Here is a 9,175-nt window from a genome sequence, read left to right on the forward strand (position 1 = left end):
AAGTCATCTGCAATACATTATTTCAAGGTCACTATAGAGTATGTTTTAATTCTTTCCTTTTTTAAATAGAGGTACTGGGGATTGACTAGAACCTCATGCATGCTAAGCATGTGCTTTACCACTGGGTATATATCCACCCCACTATGTTTTAATTCTTAATCTTAGAAATGTTAACTTGTAAGTGGCAGAGTTAATTTATTCTCAGTATAGAGAAAAATCTCATTCACTACCATCTCCTATTAAGGGCTATACTCACTAAATATTAGTTGATTTGCTTTTTATAATCAGCCAATTGCTGCCTCCACACACCGCCCCACCTACATACACACTAATAAAGTTGGAGAAATTTTTAAATGCTACTTAAAGTGCAGCTTCTGAATTTTTATTAGACTTATCCTGATATAAGCGAGGCATAAAGTGTGAGCACCCCTTTACTAGGACAGAAAAATCTTACATTCAATGAAAAGTCAGTTCAGAACTTGTCATTAGCTGGTCCACAGAACATGTAGGAAATTGGGCTTCATTTGAACTTCCTCGAGACAGTTTATGATGGTCAAACTTAGTAGATTTTTGGTCTTTATGAAAATTTATTTATCAAAAACTTGGGCAATATGGTAAATATGAAATGAACCACATAAGTTTTTAGATAACCAACTTATGCAATGATTAGTATAGAGCTCATCAGATATTAGTAAGCATGAACCTGCATTTTTGTGTCCTTAGTCTCTTAATATAGTGGAAGAGGTGAGAGGTGGAACTCCATCAACTCTAATACTTCTTGCCAGTCCAAAATTCTGTAGTTTTCACTTCAATTTCTCTCCATGGGAACAGAAGAGAAGGGAATGCCTACCAGGCAAGGGAAATGGCAAAAGACTAATGGCTGGAAAGTATCTGGCATTTTGGGGAGACAGAAAGTCAAGCAATTTGACTACAGTAGAGGGTTTACTTTGGGATTAGTATAAAGTAAATCATGAAACATAGATTGGAGCACGGATTACAAAGAGCCTTGAATACTGGCCTAAAGAATTTGTATTTTATCCAACAGATAATGGAGAGCTATTGTAAGGATTCAGCAAAGGTGAGGCTAATCATGGTTTTAAAAGGAATGATCTGGTGTTAACACTTAGGGATGGATTAATGGGGAGGGAGGCTAAAAGAAGGAAAATCAATAGAGGGGATGTTTTCTAAAATAGGTGTGAGCTAATGATGGCTTGAGAAGGGTGATGCCAGTAAGATTCGCTGAGTAACAGAAGCATTTGGAAAAAAGAATAGTGAAACTGGCTGACATGATATACAGAGTTAACGACAAGAAAGCGTCAAAGACAATTCCAATTTAATGTGTGGAGAATTATATTTCCACTTAGTTCAACTCGGAAAGCATACAGAAAAAAGAGAAAATGTGAGTTCAGTTTAAAGACTTTTAACTCGAAGCATAAGTAGATATATGAGAGGAAATGTGCTGTGTGCTGCGGAAACTGCAGGATGAGGTGAGAGGTCAGGGGTGCATCTATTTTAATTTTAAAACTTCACCGAAAATAATAAGCAGATAAAATATTAAAGTTTCAACTTGAACATCACATTTGAAAACTGAAGGGACCTGGCCATTCTTTTATTTATCATGTTTTAAAATTACATTCAAACAGATTGGTTAGATTCTGCATTTCATCACGTCTCTTTTATGTATGTGCTTTGCTAGAACATTATAAGCAATGTCTTCTGATTTGGCAGAGATTAGCTTAGTAAAATGAACGTTTATGATGAAAGGGAAATTTTTTTACCATTTAAGTGAATGCTCCCATTTAATACCTCCAATAAAATGTAAAGTGTCAGTTTTCCCGGCAAAAGAGGTCTCTGGGTATATACCATGTCTACATAATATCAAAATAATTCTATTTTATAAACTTACTGGTTAAATCACAATCAAAGCCATTATTTAATAAATTTTGTAGGTAAAACCACAATGTGATCTGCTTCCAAATCAGCATATGTTGATTTTTTGGCATGTTAAAGAGGCTAAAAACATGTAAGTAATTAATCTAGCTTCAGTCTCCTCATCTGTGAAATGAGAAATTGGAATGATAGCTAAGCTATCTTTTAGTTAGTAACCTTATATTGCATGCAAACACTAAATCTTGGGGAAACAAAAAGAGCTTATTATGGAAGTTGCCAGGTGTACTAAACTATGTGCCAGAAGGAACTCTAGCCAAGAAAATCTAAAATCGTGGGATGGTACGATTGATATTTTCCAGAATTTATTTTACACTAAGCTTTTTTTTTTTTTTTTTAATCCAGGAAGCTTAAAGGGTTCTGACTGTAGTAATCACAGTCTTAAAAGGAAGGGAATAGGAGCAAATATTCTAAGCCCCATTTCGGTTGACACAGCAAGTCAACAGAATCTAGCAAAATGTCGTCCTCAGATCAGCAGCCTCAGCATTGCCAGGGATCTTGTTAGAAAGGCAGCCTTTCAGACTCTACTCCAAACTGACTGAATTAGAATCTTTCTTTTAACAAGATACACACACAGGTGATTCCTACGCATATTAAAGTTTGAGAAGCACCGATACACAATCCTACTGGATCTACACCCAATGAGAGAGGAAATTTGTATCAACCACCTACAGAGATCCCACATCTGTCTTGTCTTCAGCTAATCACGTTATATGATGTCATCTGCCCTAACGTCATATGCTTAGTGAAAGGAGATCTAGGACCCTGTAGCTTGAATTAGAGTTTTGTAAGTGTGGTTTAGCCCATTCACGGGACCTTCCTCCACTCACTCTAGCCAAGGAGCGCCGGGAGAAATTCAGTTCAAAAATCTCAACCAAGTTTCTTCATTATCTGCTGCTTCTTTCACCAGGGCACACAGTGCACTTAGAGAGCTGTATGGAAGATACATATGTTTTTATGCATTTTACAACAAATGTTCCATTCTTCTACAATTTTGCTGTAGAAATTGCTTTAAGTCATACACAAAGGACTATTTCTCGCCTAAGCTTCACTAGGCTTTTTAAAAATACAGGGTTGCAATGATGCTTGGAAACAAGTAAACTGAACCCACTGAAAAGAGTACTTGTTTGATTTGGTAGGAAGAAGAGAAGAGGGAAGCAAAAAGAAATGAACTGTTGAGCATCTGCTCTGTGCTAAGTACCACGCTAGCTGTTTTATATAAAGAACCAGGGTCTCTCAAATGCTAAGCTTGAGACCTGTTCTCTAACCACATAAATACGGTGTTATATGTATAAATACATAGCTTTTCAATCATTTAATAACTTGCAAAATTCTATGTGTTAAAAAAACAGCTCTATTATAAACTATTGACATTTCCAGGCATTTCCCCAGTTAGACACTATTAAGGAAACATCTTATAAATATTTTGTTATTACAATATCAAATATTGCCTAACTTGGATCTTAAACACACATGGAGATCTTATCTGGGTTCCTGTGATGATACTGTTTATCTGATTGTGGTCCCTAAAAGTATCTTGGGACTGTAATTGAAACCGTTTTGCAACCTGTGTTTTACCATCATGGAAGATGTCATTCCTTCATTCAATGCCTATCTCATGATGCTTCCTATTTGTCATACAATTCTAACAGCACAGTGTGAAAATAAGTAAGTAAACAGACATACATTAAATAATTATAAGTTATGAAAAGTGCTATGAAGGAGAAAAACATGAGACCATGATTAAAAAAACTCTCAGGAGATAGGTTTCTCTTCTGGTGTGGACAACAAAGATACAACCAGAAGAACCAACCTCCAGACAACAATGCTATAGACTCTGAGCAGAATACAGGCAGTCCTCATGGAGTGCAATACCTGTTAACTGAAACTCGTGCGTATCGGCACCTGGTCCTTGCTTTACACGGTTCTATAGCGGAGGTCCCTAGGCAAAGTCAGAGTGTGGTTACAGAGTTCACAGGTTTCAGTTAACACGTACTGTGCCTGCCAGGGTTGCCTGCTTAACAGAACAGCCATCTGACGGCACCGTAGGGTGGGAAAGAGCAGGTGGATACTGGAGGAGGTCAGTACTTGTGAAACAGAATCACGCAGACGGTCTTACCTCTTCTATAGTTCTTTGCCTAAAAGAATGCTTCCGGATAAAATTCCTACAGAACATCTGCAGACTTTCTGACCCAAAGAAACAAGGGACAGATCTGAAGCCTTCTGATCACAAAACAGAAATGATAATTCTATGACATGAGGGAGGGGTTAGCTAATGCTATGGTGTTAATTGTTTTGCAGTATGTAAGTGTATCAGAGCATCACGGGTACACCTTAAACTTACACAGTGTTACATGCCAGTGCTATTGCAATAAAGCTGGGGGTAGAAAAGGAACAAAGGACAGACTTCAGGGAAACTACAACTTTTGGAAAGTGAGGGAATAACCTCCAGAAAGAAGAGAGTTCTGTTGGACAGTAAGGTTTAATATGCACGTAATTAAGTAAGTCAAGGAGCACGAGAATGGGGCAAAAATAATATTTGACATAATGGTTTACTAGTTCTAAAATTTGGTAAGATATATATTTAGATACATATTTAGATATATTTATAGTTTCCAGATTCTCAGAAAACCAAAAACGGGAAAGATGTGAAGAAAAACATTCATCAGTACATCACAGTCAAAATGACGAAAATCAAAGATTCAGAGAAAATCTAAAGATAGGCAACAGAAAACTCTGAGATAATAGGTATGTGTGGTTGTTTTAAGTCACTAAATTTAGGGGTAATTTGCTATGCAGCAATAGATAACTTACACAACTATTATAATTGGTCTCTGAATAATTGATAGAACAAATAGAAAAATCAGGATATAGAAGACTCTAAAAATATTCTCAAGCAATTTGCCCTAAATGTAGTTTATAAAATACTCTTGTCAATAACAGAAGAAAATGAATTATTTTCAAGTGAACACAGATTATTTACTAGGATAGAACATATTTTGGACTATAAAATAAATCTCAATACATTTAACAAGATTGAAATCATTCAAAGTATGTTTTCTGTCCACAGTGGAATTAAGGAATCAACAACAGAACAATGTCTGGAAACACCCCTCAAAATAGGGACATTAAAATCCGCTTCTAAATAAAAAGATACCACTGGGAAAATTAGAAAAAAAATTTAACTGAATGTAAATGAAAAGCAGTATATAACAGTGAAATTCTGGTAAAGCAGTGCTTAGAGAAAAAATTATCACATTAAACTCTAATACAGGGTTAGGAAAAAGGTCTCAAGTTAATAACCTAAGTTTACACCATAAGAAACTAGAAAAAATAGTAAATTAAACTCAAATAAGCAAAAAGAAGAAATAAAGAAGGAACTCAATAAAAAGGAGAACAACATGACCCCAAAAGAAACAATCAATAAAATTAAAAGTTGGCTTTTTGAATGGATAAATAAAATTGATAGCCCTTTTAAGACTTATCAAGAATTTACCAAAGAGAAATGAAAATATAGATCAAAAAAACCAAAAAACAAAAAACAAAAAACCACGATCAGGCATATTTATTCAAGAGATGAAAATATAGATGCTTGTACAAAAATATTCATAATAGCTTCATTCCTAAATGTTAAACATTGGAAAAAAAAAACCCAAATGTCTATCAATAGGGGTGTGAACACCCAAATTGTGATATATTTATGCAATGGACTAAACTCAGCAATAAAAAGGAACCAACTCCGGATACATACAATGACACTGGCTGTGGTAAATCTCACACACATAATGCTGGGCTAAAAAAGAGACACAAATCTATATGTACCGTGTAATTCCATTTATAGAAATTTCTAAAAGAGACCAACCTAAACTGTTGACATAGGTATTGAAACAGTGATTATCTCCAGGTGAAGAAGGTGGGCAAGGATTTACTAGAAAGGGACACAGGGGAGTTTTCTTGGTGCCCCATATCTTGATGGATGTGGTGGGTTACATGGGTGTATACATTTATCTAAATCGTCAGGCTGTTCACTTGTGATCAGAGAGACAGAAAGGGAGAGGAGGCAGGACAGAGAGAGAGAGAGAGAGAGAGAATATGAAGGGACAAAGCCAAGAAAAGAAAAAGTGCTGGTCAGCATCTTGGGGGAAAAAATTATAATCTAGACCAGGTCAAAAGCAGAGAGGCGTTACAAAACAAGAACAGCCTGGAAAACGCTAAGGTAAGAAGGTGCAGTCTCTAGAGAATGGACAAGTGCCCCCAGGGATGAACAGCCTTTACTTACTCGGCATCTAAACACTTGCACTTATAATTATTTGTGTGTGTGCAACGTCTATGTTATACATAACCACACTGGCTTTAAGGATGTATGTGCGAGAACCAAATTAAGACCTGTAAAGCACCCTAAACACAGACAAGACTATGGTATTCTGTCTTACCTGCCCCCATTGTGTAATTCCCAAACTAAAACTGTATTAACCATAGATTGAAATATTTGTGGATGAATATATATGATATCTAGGATGCGCTTCAAAACAACATGGGTGGAGGGATGAACGGGTGCATGGAAGAGTTTGGCCATGGGTAATAACTGCCACAGCTGGATACAGGGCATCATTATACACGTTCGAAAGAAAGTTAAAGAAAACCTTAGTAACCATAAAATAAGTGTGCTAAGGCCAGTGAAGTTTTTATTTACTCTTCATGAATAACTACTTTAAAGCTTTAAAAAAAAATCTTTTAACTGTTTTAATGCCCCATTGTTAATGTTAAAAGCCCACATACAGGGTACCTACTGGGTGAGCCTGTGCGGCCCTGAGGATTGTTGCCAGCCATTGTCTTATCTCAGGGAGGTTTGACGGGTTAAAGATGCCCCAGGGGCACTGCAAATAAAAGCTCAGAGAGGGGGCCAAATCCTTGGTCACTGCCTAGTAAGCAGCGTTCCAGCTAACGGAAGAGAGAACCAGAAATCTTTTCACATCAGATGAGGCAGAGGTAGCAGTGGAACAGGTCTTAGTATATTCAGTTGTTTTTTTTTTCATTCAGGACATGAATAAAATTATCACTGAGAAACAGAAGATAATTTTAGAAAATAAAAACTAAGGCAGCAAATGTGAGTTTCCTACACACTACTGACTATAGATTGCAGCTCTTTGATAGTACCTATCGTTAAATGAATGTGTTTAGTATACATTAGGCAATTTAAAAATATTTTCAGTTGTTAGAATAATTTGTTCATTTTCTCTGAGCAAATATAAGCCTTCTCTAGTCGTGATGAGCATATAATTTGAAAAATAAATCAGCTGAAATTTTTAGATTATCAAAAATTTACAACAGTGAGAAAAATACCAAAGAAAGAAAATGTTTTTTACTTAAATACCTACACTTTTTTTTTTAAGTTTCTTAAAGTAAGAAAGAAAACCAAACTGTCCGCAAATGAATGATACTCCAGTAATCTTTTTTGGTTAAGATAGAAATTTATGAGATCATAGGTAGAGTAAAATTACTCCTTGCAACTAAACAACAAACCAATTTTTAAATTCTTATTCGTTTATAGATATACAGGAAAGATTTCTGTTCAAAGTTTACATCATTATAAAAAACGTAAAGCTGTACTAGGAATATATATCTAAAGACTTGGAAATGCACGCAGATTTATCATAAACAGAAAGAGAAGACGTTACTCTTTTACAGTTGGGGGAACATCATGTCAAAATGGTAACCTATTTTCAGTTAATCAACAAAGCAATCAAATATTTACGGAATAACAACAAGATGCTATGAAATGTTCAAGAGATGTACAGGATTAGGAATTCACAACTCTGATGAAGGAGACAGTCTAGACTTCTAATACACATGAAATGATTAGGCAACAACACACTATGTGAATAGGTGTCAAGACAGGCTTTCCACAAGTTAAGTCTCTCCTATGAGTTCAAAGAGGATGGAAAACACCAGCTGGAGAATGAACTTTTGATGATGGTAACAACAGGACAGAAAGAATCTGGAATAGAATACTTGATTTAGGCACTGCATACAACCCTTAAAGTATTCACTCTACTTCTACTATTATATAAGTAAATTGTTTCTATCATCTTTGAAATAACAGAAGACCTTAAAATAGCCACTGTTTCCTTTAACATAAACTGTGAAATATTTTTGAAATGCTGAGAGTCTCTTCCTCTAAGCATTTAAGACACAGATAGAGACCAGTGGGATTACAATCATTTTTCTTTGTTAAATTGAAGAGATATCATTACAAAGAGAGGTACACTGCCCTGATATTGACTGCAAGACGTACATGAGTATCTTTACATGTGCATAGTTCCATCACCCCAAAATTTAGGGCGTTTGTTTTAAGTATACAAAGAGAAAGGTTTCTGTACCCCAATAGCACACGAGTCACACAGGGTATCCAGTTCAGCTTGTTTATATAAAATACACCAAAACATGTTCTGCCAAAGGTACTTACAACCTTAAAAGAATTATTTCCATGCACGGCATTGTGCCAGAGGTAGAAGTTTTTAATTTTCCTCACCAACATCCTCGTCTTATACCTACAACTATTCTCCAAGCACCTCTTATACGAAACAAACATGCTTGATTCTCCAGCGAGGAAAAAAAATAGGAATTTTTCATCATGACGCCTGTCCTTGAGAATCTTAAAATGCTTTTGAGCTCTGTGCAAACAATAACAACTTCAAAATCAGAGAACTTTCATGTGTGTCCAGAGAGCGGCACAAACAATGCTGACCCTAGATTAGGAATTGGCTACACAATATAAGGCGTCTGGTTTTGATAAAATATTGTAAAATCTGTGCTATTCTTGTTCCTTTCCGATAGCCTGATTGACATAAAAAAGGAAAAAGGAAAAGTAATACGTAAACGAAATAGCATTGAAATCACATAGAAAGTTCAAGCTGATCTGGTGATGCAGGTCAGGGACCAAAAGGAGGAAAGGACAGCAGAATCATTCATGATATTTGCGGCCCGAAGAAAAGATATGCATCTTAATTAACAAAGCAAAGTTTCATATTATCACCTCATGGGAATACTCTTTGAACTATCTCAAAATGTATCTTCTAAAACATAAAACACCAGTATTTTCAATAATAAATTTTAATTCTGGATCTACCTGTGATCTACTTTTGATTTGCTATACATTTTAAAGATTACAATTTGATGTATTTAGTCTCATCTCTACCCCCACCTTTTTTTTTTCATTTAGTTTTCC

This window comes from Camelus ferus, chromosome 24 (genome assembly GCF_009834535.1).
Source record: "Camelus ferus isolate YT-003-E chromosome 24, BCGSAC_Cfer_1.0, whole genome shotgun sequence".
In the NCBI taxonomy this organism is placed as follows: Eukaryota; Metazoa; Chordata; class Mammalia; order Artiodactyla; family Camelidae; genus Camelus; species Camelus ferus.